At 46.4% G+C, this 24,184-nt stretch overlaps 1 protein-coding gene and 1 long non-coding RNA gene across 11 annotated transcripts in view; one reads left to right on the forward strand and one right to left on the reverse strand.

The window, feature by feature from the left end:
• The window catches only part of CFAP20DC (CFAP20 domain containing), a 219,110-nt gene extending 216,600 nt beyond the window's left edge, over positions 1 to 2,510 (reverse strand). For 2 of the 8 annotated variants that reach the window (XM_075938431.1, XM_075938436.1), the window contains exon 1: positions 1,858 to 2,018. The gene's annotated coding sequence lies outside the window, so the exon portion shown is untranslated. Of the gene's footprint in view, positions 1 to 378; positions 512 to 1,857; positions 2,133 to 2,489 lie in introns of those variants that run through there. The other 6 variants (XM_075938430.1, XM_025186465.2, XM_075938433.1 and 3 more) reach the window with 6 other exon arrangements.
• LOC112546377 (uncharacterized) overlaps positions 2,076 to 24,184 on the forward strand; it is a 304,651-nt gene continuing 282,542 nt past the window's right edge. For 2 of the 3 annotated variants that reach the window (XR_012906421.1, XR_012906422.1), the window contains exons 1-2: positions 2,076 to 2,206; positions 2,722 to 2,806. This is a non-coding gene — a long non-coding RNA (uncharacterized LOC112546377). Of the gene's footprint in view, positions 2,207 to 2,721; positions 2,807 to 6,463; positions 6,607 to 7,113; positions 8,527 to 24,184 lie in introns of those variants that run through there. The other variant, XR_003090062.2, reaches the window with a different exon arrangement.

Consider the following 24,184-nt stretch of genomic DNA (forward strand, 5'->3'; position numbering starts at 1 on the left):
AGAACTGTACAATGCAATACTGAATTAGAAAGGAGCCCAAACCAAAACCCAGAGCTGATCACTCATTTAGAAAAAGTTTCGGATCCTCATCCAAATATTATGGTTCAAGTTTCTCTCATATACATACTGTATTTGTTTATTTCAATAACAACTGGGGGGGGGGGGGGGGTTAGCCCATATTTTTGTTTGTGTTATTTAGTGACACTTACTAGATAGCTATATTGTATACTGTATTAACACCTTCCCCATAAAGGAATGGGCATTTAGGACCGCTTCACCACACATTTCAACAGTAAAGTTTTGAAACTCAAGCAAGGCATTTTAAGTCACAGCCATCACAACTACAACAGGCTGCCATCCTATAAAATACTCCCTTACAATGGCAAAGCCCACGTTTCCATGGAAATACTGAAGAACAGCTGAACTACTTGCCCCAGCACAGCCTGGCTTGACCCCATCAGAGGGGGTTAATATTTTCAGCACACCCAACAGCAGCCTGACAGAACAGCTCCTGTGGAGAAATGGAGGAGGGGAGACTGGAAGGGACTCATCTGTGGGGACCATTGGGGAGACATCACCAAGCAAGGTCTCTCTGAGGGAGTAAGGTCTTTTCACTTTGGGGAGTGCACGTGCATCTCACCTGCGGTACCGTATGGGGGGGAGCATCTCACCTGAGTGTCTCTCGCTGGGGGGGTAAAGGTATGAAGGGGGCGAGGTGGTCTCGCATGAGGACTGCATAAGAGGAGCTAGGGAGAATGTCTCCACGGGGAGAGTGTGGTGAGGCCAGGGCTCTTACCCAGGGAGTGTGCAGAGGTGGGGGCGTACACCTCACCTGGGGGCGCTCACCTGGGGCTGTGTGCGGGGAGGGGGGCGCCTCACCTGGGGCTGTGTGTATGGGGCACACACCTCACCTGGGTATGCTCACCTGGGGCCGCCTCACCTGGGGCTGTGTGCGGGGGCGGGGGGCCTCACCTGGGGCTGTGTGTATGGGGCATACACCTCACCTGGGGATGTTCACCTGGGGCTGTGGGGGGGCTCACCTGGGGCTGTGGGGGGGAGGGGGCGCCTCACCTGGGGCTGTGTGTATGGGGCACACACCTCACCTGGGGGCGCTCACCTGGGGCTGTGGGGGGGCGCTCAGCTGGGGCTGTGTGTGGGGGAGGGGGCACCTCACCTGGGGCTGTGTGTATGGGGCATACACCTCACCTGGGGATGTTCACCTGGGGCTGTGGGGGGGCTCACCTGGGGCTGTGGGGGGGAGGGGGCGCCTCACCTGGGGCTGTGTGTATGGGGCATACACCTCACCTGGGGGCACTCACCTGGGGCTGTGGGGGGGGCTCACCTGGGGCTGTGTGCAGGGGGGGCGCCTCACCTGGGGCTGTGGGGGGGGCTCACCTGGGGCTGTGTGCAGGGGGGGCGCCTCACCTGGGGCTGTGGGGGGGCGCTCAGCTGGGGCTGTGTGCGGGGGGGGGGGCTCACCTGGGGGCGCTCAGCTGGGGCTGTGGGGGGGGGGGGCTCACCTGGGGCTGTGTGTATGGGGCATACACCTCACCTGGGGCTGTGGGGGGGCGCTCAGCTGGGGCTGTGTGCGGGGGGGCCTCACCTGGGGGCGCTCAGCTGGGGCTGTGTGCGGGGGGGGGGCTCACCTGGGGGCGCTCAGCTGGGGCTGTGGGGGGGGGGCTCACCTGGGGCTGTGTGTATGGGGCATACACCTCACCTGGGGCTGTGGGGGGGCGCTCAGCTGGGGCTGTGTGCGGGGGGGGCCTCACCTGGGGGCGCTCAGCTGGGGCTGTGTGCGGGGGGGGCCTCACCTGGGGGCGCTCAGCTGGGGCTGTGTGCGGGGGGGGGGCGCCTCACCTGCGGGAGTCACGTCACAGCGGAACCTGCGGCCGCAGCAAGGTGCACACACTGCGCCTGCGCCTCCGCGACACCCGCTCTCGGCGCGGCGGCGGGGGTGGGCGGAGCTAGATCCCGCTCGCGCTGCCGTTCTACCGTTTGAAATGGCGGCGCGCGAGCTCGAGGAGGCGAGATCGCCGAGTGATCGATAGTCCCTGCCTGGCCCCTCCCCCAATCCTCGCGCGGGGCTGAGGTGACGCGGAGCGGGCTGGCCCCTGCCCCTCCGGCCGCGGGCCCAACGTCTCTCGCGAGCCGGGAGCCCGCTCGGCTGGACCCGAGCCGTTGATATTCCCGGCGGGTCTCTCGTGTGGTGAGTGGCGGCCCCTCCCGCTCCCGCTCGATCCGTGTCGCCCGAGGTGGCTCTGTGCGCCTCTCCGAGTAGTTCTCGCCTTGCGTGGGAAGGCGCAAGATCCCACACGGGATCCCGCCTGGGCGGCCTGGCCGCGTCTGCACCCCCCAGTCTGGGTAGAGGAAAAACAGAATCACTCCCACATCGCTGACTTGGGCACCCGGCCATTAAGTTCCTCAGCCCGGCTGCTGTGCGCCGCTCCACTCCCTGCACTGACCCCCCCACCTGACATGTCTCACCTCACCTTACGAGAACGATACGTGCACACATGGGGTATGCCGATGCAGCTTTCGAAATTACGTGTCACATGATGCATTTCACACAGAGCATCTTTGTTATGTCGCTTCATAGTCATTAGTAGGGGGACCAGAGGTCCCACTTTTAAAGGGACAGTCCTATTTTTAAGCCCTCCTGCAGGTGTCCCTACTAGTCAAATTGTTCTGTATTTTTTCTCTATCCTTCATCGGTTCCAATAGGTCCTAGTGCTGGTGGATCCTTGCTCACCAGCTGCCCACCCACCAGTGATGAGTGGAGGGAGAATCCAGTGGCCGATGACTGAGGGTGAGTGCAAGGCTGGTGGTCAAGCAAAGCTGCACTATGTGAGGTGGGGGGGCAGCTCTTTCCCCTGGGGGGTCTCAGTGCAATCCCTGCTGCATTCCTCCTCTTGGCCTACAGGCTCCTCTCCCCCCATCAGCCAGCCAGCCTTGGCTGCTTGCTGCAGCAGCTGATGTGTGCGTGTAGGAAGTGGTTGGTTACATGTCCCCTCTGATGCCCACCTCTGGTGACATGTCCCCTCTGACGCAAGGCTGGGGGAGGGGCTTTTAGAAAGTGGGTGGGCTTTGCCCACCCACTATCCCATGTCCTCAAATAGGCCCAGGAAAAACTCTGGCCCAGGGCGCCTCCCAGAAGGAGCCAAGTCCTGCATATGCCAATGCCCTACACAATGCTGGCATAGGGAAGCTGCTGTGCCTCTCAGCTAAACTTTGGAGTAGCAGGTAGGAAGCTATTTCCAGCCAGTTTCTGATCCGACTGTATAGGTCCCCAAGCAGGGGTGTTTAGCACCCTTTTCACATGCTGACCCCAGGGAACATAGGGCTGCTCGGTCCCCTCCCTTACTGAGCCATCTGTCTGGCTAGATTTTCTGAAGCTTCTGCAGCCAGGTTCCCAGGACCCTGGCACTCAATGCATCCTTAGGGCATAACCTTAGGGGACAGGAGGTGGTTGGGTTATGCCAGCGGCCAGGTTGGAGTTGTTAGCGGCCTTTCTACACTGTGTGGGCAGGAAGGGACAAGAAGCTTCTAGCCATGGATGGAGGTGGGGGGGCAGGGGTGGGAGGGAAGAGATGCCTTTGGAATAAATATGGACCAGGTCATCCGTACCCTCCCCCCATCCTCCTTGAGCAGGAAGTAGCTCCCTTCCCTTCCTTTCTGCACAATGCTGAAGGGCTGCTGCTGGGCACGCTCTGGTGTGAACCCTAACAGAAATCCAGGGTGGGAGCACTGTGATCCTGCATTCCCTCTGCATTCCCTCCACATGTTGCTTTGAGAAGACTTGGCACCCTCTACCAGGAGAGGCAGGTCTACCCTGGGAATCCAGCCAGGTATGGCTGGTGGAGAGTGCTGGGTAGGGAAGCTTGGGTCAGGTTGGTTAGTCACCCCCATTCCCTTGAAAAAGTCTACAGGAATGTGTGTATTGCCTGTCTCCATGCACACTTTAAAGATAAGAAGGTAAATAAAAAGACTCCAGCTATACAGTATTTCTTATTAACTGGGGCTCAGTCAAGCTGATGTTAATTAAATGTTTGTACAGTACAGTTTTGATTGATTGCCATTGAACTCGCTTGAGTAGGAGTAATTTTACCAGGTGTCCCATATTCAGCATAGGGAAATATGGTCACCCTATTCATAAACCAATTTTCATAAAGCATGAGGGCGTGACAAGGTCTCCTGTTGACTTTGCCAGTATTGGCCTTTCTAGGCGCATTGTAGAGCACTGTTGCTAGGCCAGCCAGAGAGGAGATATCAAATCACTGGTTCCTAAGTTCTAGAATGGATGTCCAGGGCTTGTTTCCAAAGCAAGAAGATGTCGAAAGAAGCCCTGTTAGCATAATACCACTAGTAAAAGTGTTTGAGTTAGTGGGGACGAGATCATGGGTAACAAATTGTACCCAAAACTGGTCTGGTAGCACTTTATAGACTCACAAAACACATAGATGGTATCATGAGCTTTCGTGGGCACGGCCCACTTCTACAGATGACTCCGGTCATTTGAAGAAGTGGGCTGTGCCCACGAAAGCCCATGATACCATCTGTATGTTTTGTTAGTCTATAAAGTGCCACCAGACCAGTTTTTGTTTTTTAAGTTTATCCTGTACAGACTTAACTCGGCTACCCTCTGAAGAAATTGTACCCAGTTCTTCAAAATCAGATTTCAGTCAGATATTCTTGGCTGTTCATTTGATAGGTCTGTTTATACCTAAAGGTTTATTGGATTTTAATAGAATGCTTTTTCTTAGGTATATAGGCTCATTCTTACTAAGAAAAGTATTATTCACATTTCAGTTGCCTATACCTGATTAATGATTAAATTTAACCTTTAAACTTCCACAGCCTGCTAGAAGGATACAACTATACTATAGTCAGAGTAGGGAGAAGGAAATATTTACATCAGTTATGAAACCTATATGTCAGTCTCATGTTGCCTTGGGCTTTTAGAAGACAACTCTTTCTCTGCTGTATTACATAATCGCTTGTATTAATCAGAGTTTGTTACCGGTGGTCCACTTAGCCCAATTTCTTCAGATGCCAGGTGCTTCAGAGGGAATGAACAGAACAAGCAATCATCCAGTGAGTCAGCTTATGTTGTTCATTCCCAGCTTCTGGCAATTAGTAGATAGGGGGACACCTATCTGACCATCCCTGACCATCTTAGCTAATAGCCATTGATGGACCATTCCTTCAAGAACTGACCTAATTCTCTTTTGAACATAGTTGTAGTTTTGGTCTTTTCGCCATCCCCTGGCAACAAGTTTAACAGGTTGACTGTGTGTTATGTGAAGAAATACTTTATTTTGTTTGTTTCAAACTTGCTTTTAATTTAATTGAGTTATCCTTTCTGTTATGTGAAGGGGTAAATAACACTTCCATACTCACTTGCTCCATACCAATCATGATTTTATAGATATCTATCATATTGTCTCAGTCATTTCTTTTCCAACCTGAAAAATCCCAATATTTAAAAACTCTCCTCATAAGAATGCTATTTCATTCCTTTAATCATCTTTGTTGTCCTTCTCTGTACCTTTTCCAATTCTATTATTATTTTTAGACATTAAGGACAATGTAGATGCTAAAATTGATGCCATTTATTAAATGGCAAGAAGTAGTTGATAGAGCCAGGATTAGAGAGAAGATGTTAGTTCCAAAATAAGGGTCTAAGAACTGCCAGACTTATTTGGGAAGACAATAGATGGCAGTGGAATACTGTAGGTTTAAGCTAAAATAATAAAATTCATTTCACATAACTCTGGAAAGAATCTGAAACTTATGTGACAGGAAGGGAGGGCTGGAACTCCTGAGAAATTCTACAAACTGAGACTTAGACAGAAAAACCTGAGGATAATCAGATAAGTGGAGCAAGCAGCTCAGAGATCAACAGGTGTGGAGAAGCAGCTATGTCCCTGCTTAGGACGAAACTGACCACCAGCCTTTTTTCCAACTGCAGTGAGTGTGATAATTGAATACAGACACTGGGAGAAGAAAAATCAAATTGTAATGTTTTCTATTTATTTAGATGTTGACTAGTTTCTACCAAAAAGGCACCTAACCTTCTCTCTAGGCACCCTGTGACTCAAAAATTATTGTTAATCAAAGTAACCAGCCAGTTTAGACTAACTAGTCTCAAGTGTTTCTGAAGTGTGGTTGATATCAAGATATTTATAAGCTTCTGTAGAATTGTCTTATTAGTTCAATTGTCATTTTCACCTGATGCTACTTCTGTAACTGCTCTCTTTATTGCTGTATTTGAATAATTCTTCCAGTACAGCAGGGTTACTAATTGATCGTGACAATGAAGTATGAACATCAGGATTGGAAATTAGGCCACTGTACAATGTATATTCACTAGAATTTATAAGATGAGCGTGTTTAGCTTTTGGTAAGTGCTTAAATACAAAATTTCTAGGAAAAATGCAAATGAATGTCTGTCTTTATCTTCCAGGACACTCTTCTCATTGTCTAAACATAAACCAGTTCACTTCACAACATGTTTCAATGAACACAAATGTTTACTGTATTTAACCATAGGAAATGCCAACATATGGACTTCCCTTCCTGATGGAAAGATCATAAACACAGTATAGGGTTAGTTCCCCTGCCTTTTGAATTAAAACACAAATGTTAGCTGCATTATGCTGGGAACTGAATTTCCTTAATTTAGATGATTCAGAGTGCTCCTGAATATTTGATGTGTGATATTAAAAACAGGCTTCTTTAAAGCCCCCCCTCCCCCCCGATACATCACGGCTCAGTATCCATGGGAATATTACTGTAATTTTCGTCACCCACTCCTGGCTCATATTTATTTGAGAGCATCAGTTAGACTTGGAGCAGCCTGCCAGTTAATGTATGCCAAGTGGCCTCCCCTGCTGTGTGAAGCTCCATTTCAGCTGTAATGACAATTTGTCAGCCTGTTCTGTACTGCATTGTTCTGAGTTGGCCCTGCCTGTGCCTTTTCATACTGTCATCTCTTCCAGTTTGGGATTCCCTCATCCGACTGTTGAAATTTATCTCCTGTACGCTTATATTACACCATAACTAATAAATAGTAATCCTAATGACAAAGTAAGAAAACATCTTGTCACCCTACAGGAGGTCCCAAGGCTCTGTGCTGTCATTTCCGATTTACTGAGTCATTGACTAGAGCACAGTTAGAAGGGGAGAGGGATTATGAGCGATTGTGGAAGCTTCAGTTTTTGAAGTAGTAAGTAAAGTGAATAACAACATTTGTGAATGTATTGTGAGTTGTATTTTTCTACAAAACCAAGAGTCTTATCACATCATAGAATCATAATCATGCAGGACTTGGTATGACCTTCAGATTTATAAGCATATTCTCCACCCCATTATCAAAGCCATTACTATTGAACAGTACTGGGTACAAGAGTGTCTTCTGTGGAACTCCACTATATGAATTCACCTCCACAATGTGTGTATCCTTGCTGGGCCCTCCAACCAGGAGGATGGACGAGAAAGCTTGCATCCCTAACCCCTTTATCTTTGCTCTGAGAACCCTGTAATCACAGGTGATCTGTTTAGGATTAGATCTGGTAATATCATTAGTGTCTATGGATGGGCAGCATGGGATAGTGGTCAAGGGACCAATGAATCTCAACAACCTATCTGTAATGTCTCAGGGGCAGGCTATAGACACGCACTATGCCACCATAAATTCTGTTATCTCTGGGTATGTCTACACAGCAAAGTTATTTTGAAATAACAGCCCTTATTTCGAAATAATTTTCCTAGTGTCTACACAGCCAAACTGCTATTTCGAAATAGTGGAGCGCTTATTTCAAATTTGGTAAACCTCATTCTATGAGGAATAACACCAAATTTGAAATAGCTATTTCAAAATAAGTGCTGTGTAGACACTTATTTCGAAATTGGGGGGCTCCAGCCTTCCCAGGGTGCCCTGGTGGCCACTCCAGCCTCAACCAAGAACACTCCTCTCCTTTCCCTCCTCTCCTCCCCATAGCCCATAAAGGGGTAGACTCTGGCCACAGTGCCTGTGCCAGCTCCAAGCCTGCCAGCCCAGAGCCAGCAGTCACTCTCCCTGTCCCAGTGGCCCCAAAACATGAGCCAGCAAGCCACTAGCAGCCAGCCCTCCACCGCTCCCCAAGAGCAGTCTGCCAGCTCCTAGGAGCCTGCCAGGGCCCGGAGAAGGTGGGCACCTTCCGGGTCCAGGGCAGAGATAATGGACCTTATTCAGGTTTAGTGGGGATACCCCCAATATCCATGATCTCTGCACTAGATGGAGGAACACGGCCGTCTATGTCAGGATGGCTGCCAGCCTGGCCACCAAAGGTCACATGCGAATCCGGGAGCAGGTTTGCATGAAAATCAAGTTGGTCCAGTGAGACCCCCCATCCCTGAGCCTCCTCTCCCCCTTCTTCCCCTTGCTTCCCCCTTCCAGCTTTCTCCTCCCAGTTTCCCCCTCCCCTCTCCCACCCTCTTTCCTCCCCTCTCCTGCCTCCTTTCCCCAGTCTTACCAGAGTTTCATTCCCCCCCCCCTGTTTTGTTAAATAAAGACAGTTTGTGTTTATGAAAAAACGTGTATTTTATTTTACATCAGGAAGGTGGGCCGGGGGGGGGGGGTAAGTGGAAGGATGTGAGAGAGGAATGAGGCACAAGCCCCCAGTGGGGCAGACCAGGGAGACTGTTATTGCTCCTTAGAGTGGAAGCTCTCCCGCAGGGCCTCCTGGATACTGACAGACCCCCAATGGACCTCCCAGATGGCAGGCTGCAGAAAGTGCAGCCAGGCTCGCAGCAACGTGTCCAAGAGAAGCACCAGAGTACCCAGGGGCAGCTTTAGCTCCATGTTGCAGAGTGCTGTGGTGTCCTGAGTGAGGGCAACCAGGGCATGCAAAGACAAAAATGCTTTGCTGTCCCTCATTGATGTAGGCAAGCAAGCAGGAAAACCTGAGAACCGGCTGTCCGGGGGAGTCCCTTTAAGCACAGGCCTCAGCCTCAGACAGCAGCTGGTTCCAGCCGGCCTTAAATGCGATTCAGCGTCCACTCAGTGTGGATGCACTATTTCAAAATAGCAAAACACTATTTCGAAATGCATTTTGTGTGTAGACGCTTTATTTCGAAATAATCTATTTTGAAATAACACTGTAGTATAGACATACCCTCTGAGAGTAATATCTCAATTGAACTTTTTGAGTGGTGTATATCCTAATAACCAAACGTAATTCTATGTGTTATATACAGGTAAGCAATATTGCACACAAAAAGTTATCTTAAAAGAACATTATTAAATCAAACATTCAAAAGCTAGAGATATGTCATAATTAAGATTGTCTGGTTAATTACAGGCATCCCTACAAAGTGACTCTTGAAATGTTTCTTCTGGTAGAATTCTGGACTTGGTTAAAAGAATTCTCGGAAAAAGAGAGAGTTTTGAATTGTGGAGAGAAGTGACATTTCTAGGGGACAAATTACACTAAAAAGTAACATCTGGGGAGTCAAACACATAGGCTGCGTCTAGACTGCATCCCTTTTCTGTAAAAGGGATGCAAATTAGACATATCGCAATTGCAAATGAAGCGGGGATTTAAATCCCCCCCGCTTCATTTGCATAAACGTGGCTGCTGCTTTTTTCCGGCTCGGAGCTTTGCCGGAAAAAAGCGCCAGTCTAGATGCGGATCTTTCGGAAAATAAAGCCTTTTCCGAAAGATCCCTTATTCCTTATTTTAAGAGGACTAAGGGATCTTTCGGAAAAGGCTTTATTTTCCGAAAGATCCGCATCTAGACTGGCGCTTTTTTCCCGGCAAAACTCTGAGCCAGAAAAAAACGGCAGCCATGTTTATTCAAATGAAACGGGGGGGGTTTAAATCCCTGCTTCATTTGCAATTGAGATGTCTAATTTGCATCCCTTTTACAGAAAAGGGATGCAGTCTAGACACAGCCATGGAATACATACATGTTATTTCAGATAAAAGTCCTGATTTTTAGTTTAGAATAAAATTGCACATATTTTAGTAATGCAGCCGTCTCAGATAAATGGCAACAAATTTAATTTTGTCTTATTTTTAATTGTAACATCCTCTCCGATTAAAAATACTGTAAGTAAGTATAAGAGTGGAATTCGTTGCTGCATTTTCCTGATCTGCTCTCCCTGAGCTTTCAGACCAGAAACATTTCCAGTTGCTGGTAGTGAATATATTATCCTTCCCTCTTAGTTTAATATAATGACACTTTTCTTTCTAAGGGCTCCATTCTCCCCTTTAAGCAGAGAGGATCTGAAATTAAGACTTGGCTGGGCAGGGTTGGGAAAGTGAGGGAATCTGGCCAGGTCTACACTCCAGACCTATAAGTGTATATCTAGGTCATTTAGGTGTGAAAAAGCCACACTGTTAAGCAACACAGATTGACTGAACCCTGCTTCTAGGCAGTGCTATGTTGATGGGAGAGCTTCTCTCATCAATGCAACTATTATTTTTTAGGGAGGTAGATTAACTAGGCTGACAGGAGAAGCTCTCCTGTTGGCGTAGGCACAGCTTCAGTTAGCAATAGAGCTTACGCTGGTGCAGCTGTGCTGATGCAGCATTTTAAGTATAGATCTGCTCTATGTTCACAGAATTTCCCTCTTTCTCACTAAATGTCACAGAAACCTCTCTACAGGGATTCTGTGGGATCCAGATCTGCAGATCAGTGGAGGAAGCATGGCTAGGCCACTTTCCACAGTATGCTCCCAGTTCCCCAAACCACAAGGGAAAAGAGAAAATTCGTTCAGATCTGGTTTTGGTCAGGTTCCTGGATTCCATGCCATGGAACCCCACTTTAGTTTAGAGAGGGTTCAAAGAACAACCTGTTCAAGGTTGGTGCTCAAGAAGGGACAAAGCAGGAGTGGGAATCCTATGACTTCCTTTGATCTAGTCTGCGGCAAGGTTTGGGGCTTCTCTTCCTCCCCCCAGAGCAGGACAAGCTGGCACTACTGCGCTAGCTGCACTGCAAGTCTCCCTGCCTCAGCCTAGCACCAGCTCTCCCTGCTATGGGGGTGGGGGGGGGCATTAGAATCATAGCGCTGGAAGAGATCTCAGGAGGTCATCAAGTCCAGCCCCCTGCCCAAGGCAGGACCAACCCCAACTCAATCAGCCCAGCCAGGGCTTTGTCAAGCCGAGACCTAAACACCTCTAGGGATGGAGATTCTACCACCTCCCTAGGGAACCCAGCCCAGTGCTTCCCCACCCTCCTGGTGAAATAGCTTTTCCTAATCTCCAACCTAGACCTCCCCCACAGTAACTCTCCATCCTCTTTGGAACCTCCCTTCAAGAATTGCCTAAGCCTCCCCACAGGTCAGATCAAGGGAAGCAGGGAGCTGGATCTGGCCCTTCGGGGCTCCAGAGCAAGGAAGCCCCAGCACCCTGAGTGTGTATTCATGTCTCTTTTTCTCCCTTGGGGAGCAGGCCAGTGACGTTTGTTTCTTTTCTTTTCCTGCTGTGTTTTCTTTTGCTTTTTTCCACTGGGGGCAAGCCAGCGTGGTGTGCTTTGTTTGCTTTGGTTAGTTGATCTTTTTTCCCCACTGGTGTGTGGCCCCAGATAAGGATGTTAACTAGCGATTAATTTACTAGTCAGGTAGTCGATGGAATTTCCATAGATTACCTGACTAGTCGATAGGTACTTCCTCATTCCTCCTTGGAAATGTACAAGTGCCCCTGCTGGGGAAGTCCCTCTGGGCTGAACGCGGGCCAGCTCATGGAGCCCGGGGTCAGCGGAGGACTCCCCAGCTGACTGCAGGTTCCGGGTTCCGTGCAGCATTTCCCCAGTACCTGGGGTCAGCTCCCCAGAACTCCCCAGCTGACCCCAGGCTCTGCGCAGCTCTGCTGCAAGCAGTGCAGCACAGCTGAGCCAGGGATCAGCTGAGCAGCGCTGCCGCTTTGAAGTACCCCTCTTCTCCCCCCCCTCCTTGCGCCCTCTCTTTGCATTTGCTTATTGGATTGTCAACTAGTCGTTATCATCCATAGCCCCTGAATGATTTTTCTTTGGGTCTGCAGTCCCTGACTTAAAAAAGGTTTCCCACCCCTGGGACAAAGGCAAAAGGCACCTCCCCCAGCACTCCAAAGGCCATGCAGTCTTATTCCTCTGAGCATAAGAACTTGGTACCCAAAGTGCAACTACTCCCTTGGGAAGCGATCAAGAATAGATAGTGAGGGAGCAGGTTTGTGTCTCCGTTGCATCTCAGCAGTGATCAACAAACCTGCCCAGGTGCAGAGAAGAATATACCTGGCAACTTGCAGTTGAGTGAAACAAAGATAATGTGCTCTGTAGGGATGTGAAGGACTAGTCGACTATCCGATAAGCAAATGCTTATCAGTTAGTTGACAAGCTTGGCAACTAGTCACGCCCCCTCCTTTGCTGCCTCTATCAGCTGGGCTCCTGCGGCGGTATTTCAAAGTGGCAGTGCTGCATGGAGCCCAGGGTCAGCAGGGAGTCCCCAGCGGACCTTGGGCTCTACATGGTGCTTTCACTCTAAGGTGAAGATGCCCTATCGACTAGTCAAATAGTCAATACAAAATGCATTGATTATTCGATTAGTCAATTACCTGCAATTTAACATCCCTAGTGCTCTGCTCCTGGAGGTATTGGGCATTGAGTATCTGCGTAATAATCCTATGTAGGGAGCACAGTCTTAAAAAGCATAATTGAGATTTGCATGTTGTCAGACTTTACAGTGATCCACTCCCATTTATCAGATTCCAGAATTAGGGCTGATTTGCCACATTTCAGTCCAGTTAATTATTCAGTAAACTTTTAAACCTTGGAAACCAGGAGCAGGAAATATCTACCTTTAGCCACGGTTGTGGGGGAAGTTTTCTTGGGTGTACAAAACTGCAATGAGCTATAAATGCCAAGTCCCTCAATTATACTTGTGATTCATTTAGTCTAGAGCAACAGGTTTTTGTTTACAAGTATGCTGCTTAACAAAGTATGGAAATAGCTGATAAACTGGCGATCGTTAGCTGAAAGAAGATCTAACATCTCTGTGCAACATTTGTGCTAATGAACTCTGTCCCTTTGGAGTATTTCATTAATATATATACCAGCAAATGAGAGCATCTAGGAAAAGTGGCAGCTTATCTTGTTTTACTATTATACTGCGGCAATCTGTGCTGTATTCTTGTTACTTTAAATCTAGGGGTTTTCTTTGCAGCTGTTAAGGTGCTATTAGAGTAATTATAGTCCTGTTCTGACACCACATAACTATATTGGTGTATCAGTAGTTTTATTTCCGTTTTTATAGTGTATCAGGAGACACTGTATCATCCTTTTTATTGTCTGTTAGCCCTCATTTAACTCAAGAGTTTTGAAACTACTTCACTGATGTCAACTTGAGTACTAAATAATTATGATTGTTTAGATTACTAAAAAAAAATAATCAGTAGGAATGCTAAACAGTATTAGCTGCTTTTGTCTATCCAGTGGAGCCATTTTAATGATATATGATTGATCTTTATATAATTCAGTTACATTGTCCATGATTTCTTTTGAACTCAGTTTAGATTAATGTATATGATATACTAAGTATGTTGTCTGTTGTAATTTGTAAAGTTGTCAGTCTAGAAAAAAACCTTTCCTTCTGACCCTTAATATTTCAGAGGATTTTATCCTTGAAAAGAACTGATGGCTTTGTCATAAAGTGTTTTATATATCTGATCACTACATGAATTTATATATAATGTAGTTACTTAATCTGTGAAATTCGCTAATAGTTTAGCATGCTTAAAAGAGGTTAGACACTTGTATGAAGAGAAATAATACTTGCAGTCACACTAGATAGGTTAAAAATGTTCATGCTCGAGGGCAAAAACTGATTACTATTTGGAGCCAAAAAAGGCCTAACCTGATTACTATTTGGAGTCCTTCACCTTTTATGGCACAGCGTTGAACAATGGAGAAGAGAGTTATGGAGGTTTTCCTCTGAAGCAATATCAAATGTATGAGAGGCAGGATATTAGATTTGACCATCCAAAATGATCTGTTCTTATGTGGCATTTCTTACGTTCTTTTGTGCTGAGATGGGATAAAACCTAGTCCTTATTCATTCTGATTTTTGTCTTCTTTCCATTATACCACTTTTTCACTGAAAAGATTTTTAAAAAATGGCGAACATATAATTTGGTTTAGTTCATCCGTGTAACTTAACTCTAATTTTTAGAATTGTGTATTTTACTTATTTCTTGTTCAGGTTGTTATGGTTTAAAGTTTCTCTACATATAATATCTTTACATCTTTTGAATCAATTTTTGGTAAAGACACCATACAGGACACAAGTTGAGTCAGATAACACCAAACACATAGAAATTCAAACAGATAACACCAAACACATAGATAAATGTACAAACTTAAGGATAGATTTTGAGAAATTTTGATCTGCACTTTTATTGACTTCCTTGGAGTTATGGGTGCTCAAGACCTTATAAAATCAAGCCCAAGAAGAGGTAACATGGAATTGATATAAAATAAAATACAGTATGAAATAATTTAAGAGTTTAAACCTAATGCAACTTTTCATGAAATAATGTAGAATATATGACACTGATACGCTATTCTCAACCTTTTGATATAAATAGTTATATATAGGCAATATCAGTATTTGAGTCACTTTTAATATGGTTGAATAAGTTCCCCTAACTGCTTTGTGCTCTGGTAATTCACTTTGTATTTATAGATTACGCTTTCAAAAGATGATGGATGCAGTGGATTTTGGACATTCATGTGTCTGTCTTCTCTTGTGCCTCTCAATACATTTCTACTGCCTCTCAATATTTACTAATTGTAGAGGTGGGTAACAGAAATATGTGGCTTTGTAGGTTTAAAAGAGAAAGATTTTGTGTAGCTGCAGGAGAGACTTGGATTATTAAGTACCTATATGGTTATGGAGGTTATATTTTCTTCTTTTGATAATTTAGGGCTTGAATTCAAGTCCTACATTGATATGCAATACATCATTATGCAATATTTTTCTAAACATGGCCTTTTGCTTGTTTCTGTGGCATGGAATAAAAAATCATGTTTACAGTGTTATAACTGAGTAATAATCAGTCCTCTAAATCTGCTGATATGCTCATGAGCTGGATCTATGTGCCTCTTCCAGACACAGTCAGTTCTATACTAAAAAGCAGACACTGGTAAAACCAGGCTCAGGAACGTGTATTATATGCTTCTTTACTAAGTGTGGTAGAGTGTACAGGCATTGGCTGTTTCCTGCTGCAGGCACTACTGCCTCAGCCTACCCTGGCCTTGAAAGAAATCCTGCTGATGAGTTCAGGCCTCCAGGTTTGCCAAGAGAGGCCTCCCATGATCCACTATGCAGGCAGAACTAGCGAGAGTTGGCCCTCTGGCGCCTAGAAGAGCCTGAAGCAGGTGGAGTCCAATCAGAGCTCAGCAGGCCAGGTAAAAAAAGGTGGGCTGTTTTTACGAAGTGCCAGATGAAGCTACGATAGGCAAGAGTGTTTTTACATTACCCCAGCGAGGGGCCTAACTTGAAAATACCAGCCATGGAGCTCTAGGAACTGCCAGTATGTATACAATGGAGTTTAATGCCCTACTGGCTACTTTAAGTTGAGAGTTAATTTGTTTTCTGTTTGCTGCAGAATAGGGCTGGACTGAGATGCATTGGGTGGAGAGCTAGGCTGCAGTAATAGCAAACCATTGTGGAACCATGTGGAGTACTGGAGCCGAAGAATCTCTGCAACCTGCATAAGGGTGGGCCCAAGGGAGCAAGTGCATGTTCTAAGTAAGTCACGACAAAGGATGGAAAGGAGTAGGCGACTACCCAATAATCAGGAGCTTACCATGTAGCACAGTCGACTACTCGCTCATTCCCCGCCCCCTGCATTTGAAAGGGAAGCCATCAGGAGAGACCACTCACTGAATCCCTGGTCTCAGCACACTCTCCCTCCTCCCTGCCACTTTGCATTTTTAAAAGGGAAGCCGGTGCAAGTGCAGGAACAGAGATTCAGCCAGCGTCCTCTCCTGCCAGCTTCCCTTTAAAAATGCAAAGCGGCAGCTGGAGGTTGCGCTGAGACCCAGCGGGAGCCGGGACTGAGTACGGACATTGCCTTTCCTTATCGACTACTTGATGAGCCAGTTAACCGCTACTTAACATCACTAGTCATGACTGCCTTTGTTTTAATGTATATGCTGTAAACATTTTCTAACGGGATGCTGTCAAGTTTTCTTTAAATGTACATGTATGGAGCACAAAGATCATTCCCCCTGAAGCAAATTTTTCACCACGTACCCTTTATAAAACCACACATGCCTACACTGGCTGCTTATTAACCGGCAAGATGATGAGAATACACTGTTCACTTGGAAAACACGAATCAAATGTGACTTCAGATTAGTTGCTTATGCTGTACAAAAAACACTGTGAATAACATGGATTACTATAAGGCCCACTTTAAATTAATGAGTTCAGTGATCTAAGTACTCTGCAGCTGCTCTGCATGAATAGTTACCTTCATAAGAGATAATGCAGGTGAAGAGATACATTGCTTGCTTACCAGTTTATATTATTAGAGATAACAGCTGCAACACTTGTCGGTGTGGACTGATTATTTGAGTTTTCACAAAGATTTCATGGATCTAGAAAAACAAAGGCTATATGCGCCTCTCCACTGGGTAGCTTGAATGAATGCAAAGAATTCGGGCCAGTTAAAAGAGAGATGGCAGTTTCTTCCATCTTGTAGTGATTTGTCACCAGCTCTGTTTCATTAACTTCCTGCCCACAGAGGCTCGCAGTTGGAGAGGGAGCATCTGTTCTCTATAGCATGCTTTCCTTCCAATGCAGAAAAGGGGGAAGCTGCTGTGGTCAATATATGAATTGGTGAAATGAGAGGGTCCCCATCTAATGTAATCTTTGAGGCAATCATTCCAGAATGGGGCCTTTTTCAGTAGAATCCAAACCTAAAGTAAAGGTAAGTAGTAAAATTGTATGGACTTCAGTAGAGTCAGCTGAACATCAGTTGCCAGTATGAGGCTGTGGCCATTAATGGGACTCTTGAGTAGGAGCTGAGAGGTTATTTTACCTCTGTGTTTGGTGCTAGTGCAACTGCTGCTGGAATATTGTGTCTAATTCTGGTGTCCACAATTCAAGATCAGTGTTTATAAATTGGAGAGAGTATAGAGAAGAGCTATGAGAAAGATTAAAGGATTAAAAAAAAATGCGCCACATTGATAGTCAAAGAGCTCAATCTATTTATTTTAACAAAGAGAAGGTTACAGGTAACTCGATCACAGTCTGTAAGTATATACACAGGAAACTAATAATGGGCTATTCAGCAGAGACAGGTATAATTACAATCCAGTGCCTGGTTGCTAGACAAATTCAGACTGGAAATAAGGCACAGATTATTGAAAGTGAAGCTAATTCAGTATAGGAACTGTTTACCAAGGATTATGGGGGATTCTCCAGTACTGAAAATTTTGAAATCAACATTGGATGATTTTCTAAAAGGTCTGTTTTAGGAATTGTATGTTACGAGGCCTGTATTGGACAGGGGTCATGCTAAGTATCATGATGATCCCTTCTGGCCTTGAAATCCATGATCTGATGATAGCTTTTGGGCTAGGATTTGTGATATTCTAAGGCCTAGAGAAGGGTCAATCTGGAGTAGTCAATTGGTTTTTAATTGCCTTGTCTTGATCGCCTTGTAATGATGGTTTATCCAAACTGGCAACTTGACATAATCATGCATATGTTTTATATGGCCCTTGTATGTTGTAGGTTGAGTTGGCAGATCCAGGTAACATCATGCATCTTTCATAGAAATACCTTAAAACATCTTGCTGCTGTCATGTAGGTTTACACAATCCATTCTATTACAAACTAGCAGGTCAAATTCTGCAGTCAGGCATATTGTTATAAATCTGGAGTGAATCCATTGAAATAAAACCCTATATAAACACAAGATGTTGAATATGAGACTCTCCCTTTTTTGGTCTTAAAAGGGTAATTTTACTTACCAAATCCTCTTACCAAGCAAGGATTTTTAAATATTCTGGTATTAAATATTTCTACCTGAAGGCACTAATGTCCTCTCCCCATCTTCCATGCAGCCTGTATTAATTATTTGAAAAGTTTCAAGGTAGGGTAGCGAAACTGAATTTTCTTTAAAAACGAATTCTACAGCAGCAATGCTGTGTGCAAATAATGGTTTTGCTCTGAAATGGAATTTGGAATAATTGATTGGTACATTTGCAAGGTTTGGTGCAATGCAGGAATGGGCAATAAAAACCCAGAACGCTCCAAGGTTAGTCCCTGCACCTCTGCAGGTATCAGATGATCACAGCTCTCATTGGCTGTGAATTGCTGTTCACGGCCAACGCGAGTGGTGAGAAGTGGCATCACACCGCTCACATTGCCCATGAACGGTGATTTGCGCCAGAGCTATGATTGTCTGATACCTGCAGAGGCGCGTGTAAACATGGGGGGATGGGAGGGGTGCCAGGGACTAACCCCAAGGACTGGATCTGGCCTGCGAGTTGGAATTTGTCCACCCTGGGTGTAATGTGTATCCCTGCCACAGAGCAAGAATTCAGCAATGAAAAATGTTTGTGTCAGGGCCAGGATACCAGTGTGCAGAGATCATAGCAAGAGGTGCAAGACAAGGCAATACAAAACGCTTCTTGCCTTTGTAGCTGTTTATAGATGTTCTTTTTGTGCTTCAATCCCCTGCAGGCGGGTCAGATCTCCAAGCTGTATTTGCAGCTTTATAATGCCATCATCTTGAGACAGGGGTCTGTAAACTAGAGCAGCCTGAAAGCTGATCTAATATGTGTTGCCCTCTGAAAGCTGTTGTAACGGCCAGGAATCTCTATGACTTTGGGATGTACTGGAAATGCCCCCATTACTGAGGCGGTGTAAAATCTGCTGCAGCCATCTGCCAAAGACTGATTATACTGATGTTAAGGCTGCTTTGGGCCCCTCAAACAGTGCAAAGCCGCTGGCATGCAGCATACCCCATAGGGACTCAGAATTATTCTGAAGTCTCACCATGCCTCTGCTGTTAGTAAGATATGTGACCTCAACTGATAAATTATATCTTCCGTCTCTAGTGCTGGTCCATAAAGAGGATGATAACCTACCACTGCCATCAGTTACTTCACTAGCTCAAGTGGCAGTCTGTACTATTTTTCCCACAGGATCTCTTGCCTTACTGAGTGCGCAGGGTTGACCTGTTCTGGGGATGAGCTAAGCGCAGTGAAGTAGGCTGTTTTTCTGAAGGACCCTTGTCTCAGTTGCCAATGGTGTTGGAAGGTGTGCAGTGGATGAGACAAGAGTTTACAGAAAGAATAAGGACTGTCTCATGGTTAGAGGAGTTGAAAGCTCCCCTGGCGAATTGTATTCACTCCCTGCTTTTGTCACAGTCTGTGTGATACTGGATTCATGTGTACACCACTTTCCACAGATGATCACTAACTGTGTGTGCCTCATTTTCTGGGTGTCCAATTTTATACCCAGGGGTCTGATTTACAGAAGTGCTGAGCATTCACAACTGCAAATGAAGTGAGTGGGAGCTGTGCTTTGAGCCCATATGCTCCTATGTAAGACTAAGTACTCGGAGGTAATTAATCATTGGAACAAAGCTTGTGGATTCTCCATGGCTGGACATTTTAAATCAAGAGTGGATTTTTTTCTAACATACGATTTAGTTAAAACAGGTATTGTTTGGGGGACGCTTCGCAGCCTGTGATATACTGGAGATCAGACTAGGTCAGAAGTGGGGAATCTCCAGCTTGCAATCCGGATCCAGTCCTCTGCTAAATTTCATCCAGCCCATGACAAGTCTGTGCTGCGCATTCTGGAAGCCCTTACTCACAGCACCCTCCGTGGGGCTGGAGACAGAAGCGCCAGCTAGCTCCGCCTTGGGGGGGAAGCTATGGTGCCAGGGTGCTCAGTTGTCCCTGTGGCCCCTAAAGGCCAAGGGCGATCCTGTGGCCAATGGGAGCTGTGGGGGAAAGTGCCTGCCGGTGCAGACAGCATACATAACCCAGAGCTCCTGGCTATATCGTGGCTGTTTCCAGGAGCAATGCAGGACCAGTGTAGGGGGGAACCTGCCCCTGCTCTGGCCCCACTGGTCTGCTGAACTGAGGTAAGTGGTGCTTGGCCTGAGCCCATATCTTTGATACTTTCCCACACCCCAGCCCTGAGCCCCTCCCAGACTCAACATCCCAGCCCCGAGCTCCCTGCCCAAGGTTGGAACCCCCTCCTGCACTCTAATCCCTGACTTAGCCCTGAACCCTCTCCCATACTACAACCCCCGCAGGCCCAGCCTAGAGCCCTCCCGACACCCTGAACCCCTCATTTCTGGCTCCACTCTGAGCCTCCCCCTCCTGTGGGTCTGTGTGTGGCCCATGACTGATTTTTTTCTGTGAGCGAGTGACCCCCCCCAAGAGAAAAAAGGTTCCCCACCCCTGAACTAGATGATCACAGTGTTTCCTTCTGGCCTTGGAATCCGTGAAAGAGGTTGGATACTAGAGGTCTCAGATTGGGCACACATAACTAGAAGATATTTTTACCTTACTGTCTCTGTGCCTCAATTCCCCACCTGTACAATGGAAAATAGTATCACCCCCTCACTTCACAAGGGCATTGTGAAGATAGATTAATGTTTGGGAAGCACTCAGATACTGTAACAATGAGCAGCATAGAAAAGCCCATGAGGAAATCAATAATTCTATCTTCAGAGCAGGGTTTGAGTAGTGTGCAGTAAATAATGCGGTGTCCACAAACTGGAGAATGAGGGGAAAACAAAAAATGGAATAGTGGCTCATTAAGGGAGCATTATCCCTCCTGCGCATGGAAAGAGGGTCAATGGGAAAAATAACACGATCATGTAATTAAAAATTATATCATGATGCACGTGCACAAGGCAGCTGAATTCTTTAATTGCCTGACTTTAGAGTGCTTGACTTTGCAACCCTAATGTTCTTTTTACATGGCGGAGAAGTGGACTTGTGTGTTATATGAACGTTATAGCCATTTCCGGTCAGGGGAGCTGTATTTTGATGGTTTTGGATGTATCTGGGCTTTTAAAATTCCTTCAATAAAAATTAAAAGATCTTAATGTTGTTGGCTGGACTGCTTCGTTTGGAATGAAGAGCTGTCTACCCACCAGGGTGGGTGCAACTCCCACATAATACCGCAGGTATGCCAGGCCCAGAATCATCTCTCTTCTGCTGGGAGGGGGCTCAGGGCTGGACTCAGGAGTCGGGAGGCTGCTTTGGAGGATAGGGTCATAATGATCTGGACAAATTGGAGAAATGGTCTGAGGTAAACAGGATGAAGTTTAATAAGGACAAATGCAAAGTGCTCCACTTAAGAAGGAACAGTCAGTTTCACACATACAGAATGGGAAGTGACTGTCTAGGAAGGAGCACTGCAGGAAGGGATCTAGGGGTCATAGTGGACCACAAGTTAAACATGAGTCAACAGTGTGACACTGTTGCAAAAAAAGCAAACATGAGTCTGGGATGCATTAACAGGAGTGTTGTGAGCAAGACACAAGAAGTTATTTTTCTGTTCTACTCTGTGCTGATTAGGCCTCGACTGGAGTATTGTGTCCTGGGCACCACATTTCAAGAAAGATGTGGAGACATTGGAGAAGGTTCAAAGAAGAGCAACAAAAATGATGAAAGGTCTCGAGAACATGGCCTATAGGGGAAGACTGAAAGATTAGGTCTCTTCCAACCCTAGGGATGTGTCTAGACTACATGGCTCCGTCGAGGGAGCAATGTAAAGTAGTTTACTCAGCGTAGTCAAAGAAGTGGGGATTTAAATAATCCCTGCTTCATTAAAATAAAAATGTGCCGACCATCAGCTGATCCGGCACAGCATCGCAGTCTAGACGCGGCGCGGATGACAAAGGAAGCCCCATTTCACGAGACATACCGGAGCGGTTGACAAAGCGGTTGACAAAGGCTTCCGTTGTCGACTGCGCAGTGTCTAGACTGCCACAGTGTGCCACATCAGCTGATCGTCGGCATAGCGCAGTGGCCATTTTTATTTTAATGAAGCAGGGATTGTTTAAACCCCCGCTTCTTTGACTGTGCAGAGTAAACTATTTTACATTGCTCCCTCGACGGAGCCATGTAGTCTAGACGTACCCTAGGATTCCATGATTCTAATTGGGCTTGCTTAGTTTAGAAAAGAGAAGACTGAGAGGGGACATGATAGTGGTTTTCCAGTAGCTAAAAGGGTGTGTAGTGTCATATGCACACCCCCTCACAGGAATGAGACTATTCTGGAGTAAGGACGCCACCCAGTCGGCCACAGGGTCATCGGCCGTCTCTCTAGTCTGTAAGTGTCCCCTTGTCTCTGAGTAACACAGAGTCCATATGCAGCCCTGCTCACAGGGCAGAATGGCTCTGTGGCCAGAGTCAGTAAATAGCCCCTGCCTTGGGGCAGCACAGAGAGTCTGTTAGTAGCCCTTATCGCAGGGCAGTATGACCTACTGGCCAGAGTTTGCAGGCAGCCCTTATCGCAGGGCAGTATTGCCTACCGGCCAGAGTCTGTAGGCAGCCTGTGCCTCAGGGCAATGTGGCCTAATAGCCAGAGTCTGTAGGAATGGTGGGTAGCGCCCTAGTAGGAAGACCTGGTTCCACTCTGCTCCACCAGATCCCGCCCCAGGGCCCTGTGAGTAGCAGATTGGTCTACCACTCCCTCGTCTGGGAGTCCGGCCAAAACACAACGAGTGCACCTGGGCAGGAGAGGCTGCTCCTGTGGCCTCCCTGGGTTGCTTCCTATCAGTGCTACTAGGGCGCCATCCCATGTAGCTGCTGGGTCTCCTGGCTTCTCCTGGGGGTTCCGCTGGGGCTAAGTAGTGGCAGGCTCCTGGAATTTCGGTTCCTGCTGTCTGGATCACTGACCATTGCCACTTCAGAGTCTGGCTGGAGGCCAGCCCAGACTGACCTGCTCTCTTGCCTTTGATGCTGCCCTACGACTTGAAGCTTGCCCAGCCTGCTGAAGGAGTGGGACTTCCTCCACTCAGAGCGATTTTACCCCTCCTGTTCTAGTGCGGGGAACGCCCACACCATCACAGGGTGGTACAAGGAGGAGGGAGAAAAATTGTTCTCCTTGACCTCTGAGGATAGAATAAGAAGCAATGGGCTTAAATTGCATCAAGGGAGGTTTAGGTTGGACATTAGGAAAACCTTCCTGCCAGGGTGAGGAAACACTGGAGTAAATTGCCCAGAGAGGTTGTGGAATCCCCATCACTGGAGATATTTAAGAGCTGATTGGATAGACATCTATCAGGGATGATCTAGACCAGGGCTACTCAACACGCGGCCCACGTCCCATTTGTGTGCGGTCCGCAGTGCAGTTTGGTTACACGTGGCCCGTGGGTGGGAGCCAAAATAAAAAAGTTGTCAATAGAATGGTCTTCTGTTGATATGCGTTTTAGTAGTTAAATTCCTGGACTGTCATTGCTCATTACAAGGGCTGTCATAGGGGTGGAATTCAGGTAAATATTGCATTTTATTAATATCAGCAGAATTGACTTAAATGGGGCCTTTGTGTTGTGTAGTCTTGCCTTAATCTTTGTATTCATGCCTGTCAGTGTGAAAGAAGCTATTTGCATAAATTTGCATGCATATGCAACCCCACTTAAGTTGCAGCCCTTGGCATGTGCTATGAGTATCATTATGGCCCCCGGAGCTTCCAAAGTTGAGTAGCTCTGATCTAGATGGTGCTTGGTCCTGCCGTGAGGGCAGGGGACTGGACTTGATGACCTCTCAAGGTCCCTTCCAGTTCTAGTGTTCTATGATTCTATGAACTCATACAGTATCTGCCAGCGTGGTTGATTGCTTTGATAGTGTCAGATGTTTGTTTCTTGACCTATCAGTTCCTGTCTCTTGTCCAAACACAGATTTTGCTTTCCTGTCCTTTTCCTCCATGTTTTTTAGTTCTTACATTATTAGCACCCTATCTTTTTTTCTGGTTTCTCTATTTCTCCTCCAGTATTTTAGCCACAGTGTTGCCAATAGTAGGTTGCATCATGTCTGTGATCTAAATAAGGGTCTGTACTTACAATTTTCTCCATCTTTCTACACTACAATTCTTCTCTAAGACTGTTCTCAGCATACTATAGCAGTTTATTTTCATTTGATTTTTTCTCGCTTTAAAATCTTCCATTACAGAGGTAAC

Source organism: Pelodiscus sinensis, chromosome 11 (assembly GCF_049634645.1).
Source record: "Pelodiscus sinensis isolate JC-2024 chromosome 11, ASM4963464v1, whole genome shotgun sequence".
Taxonomy (NCBI): Eukaryota; Metazoa; Chordata; order Testudines; family Trionychidae; genus Pelodiscus; species Pelodiscus sinensis.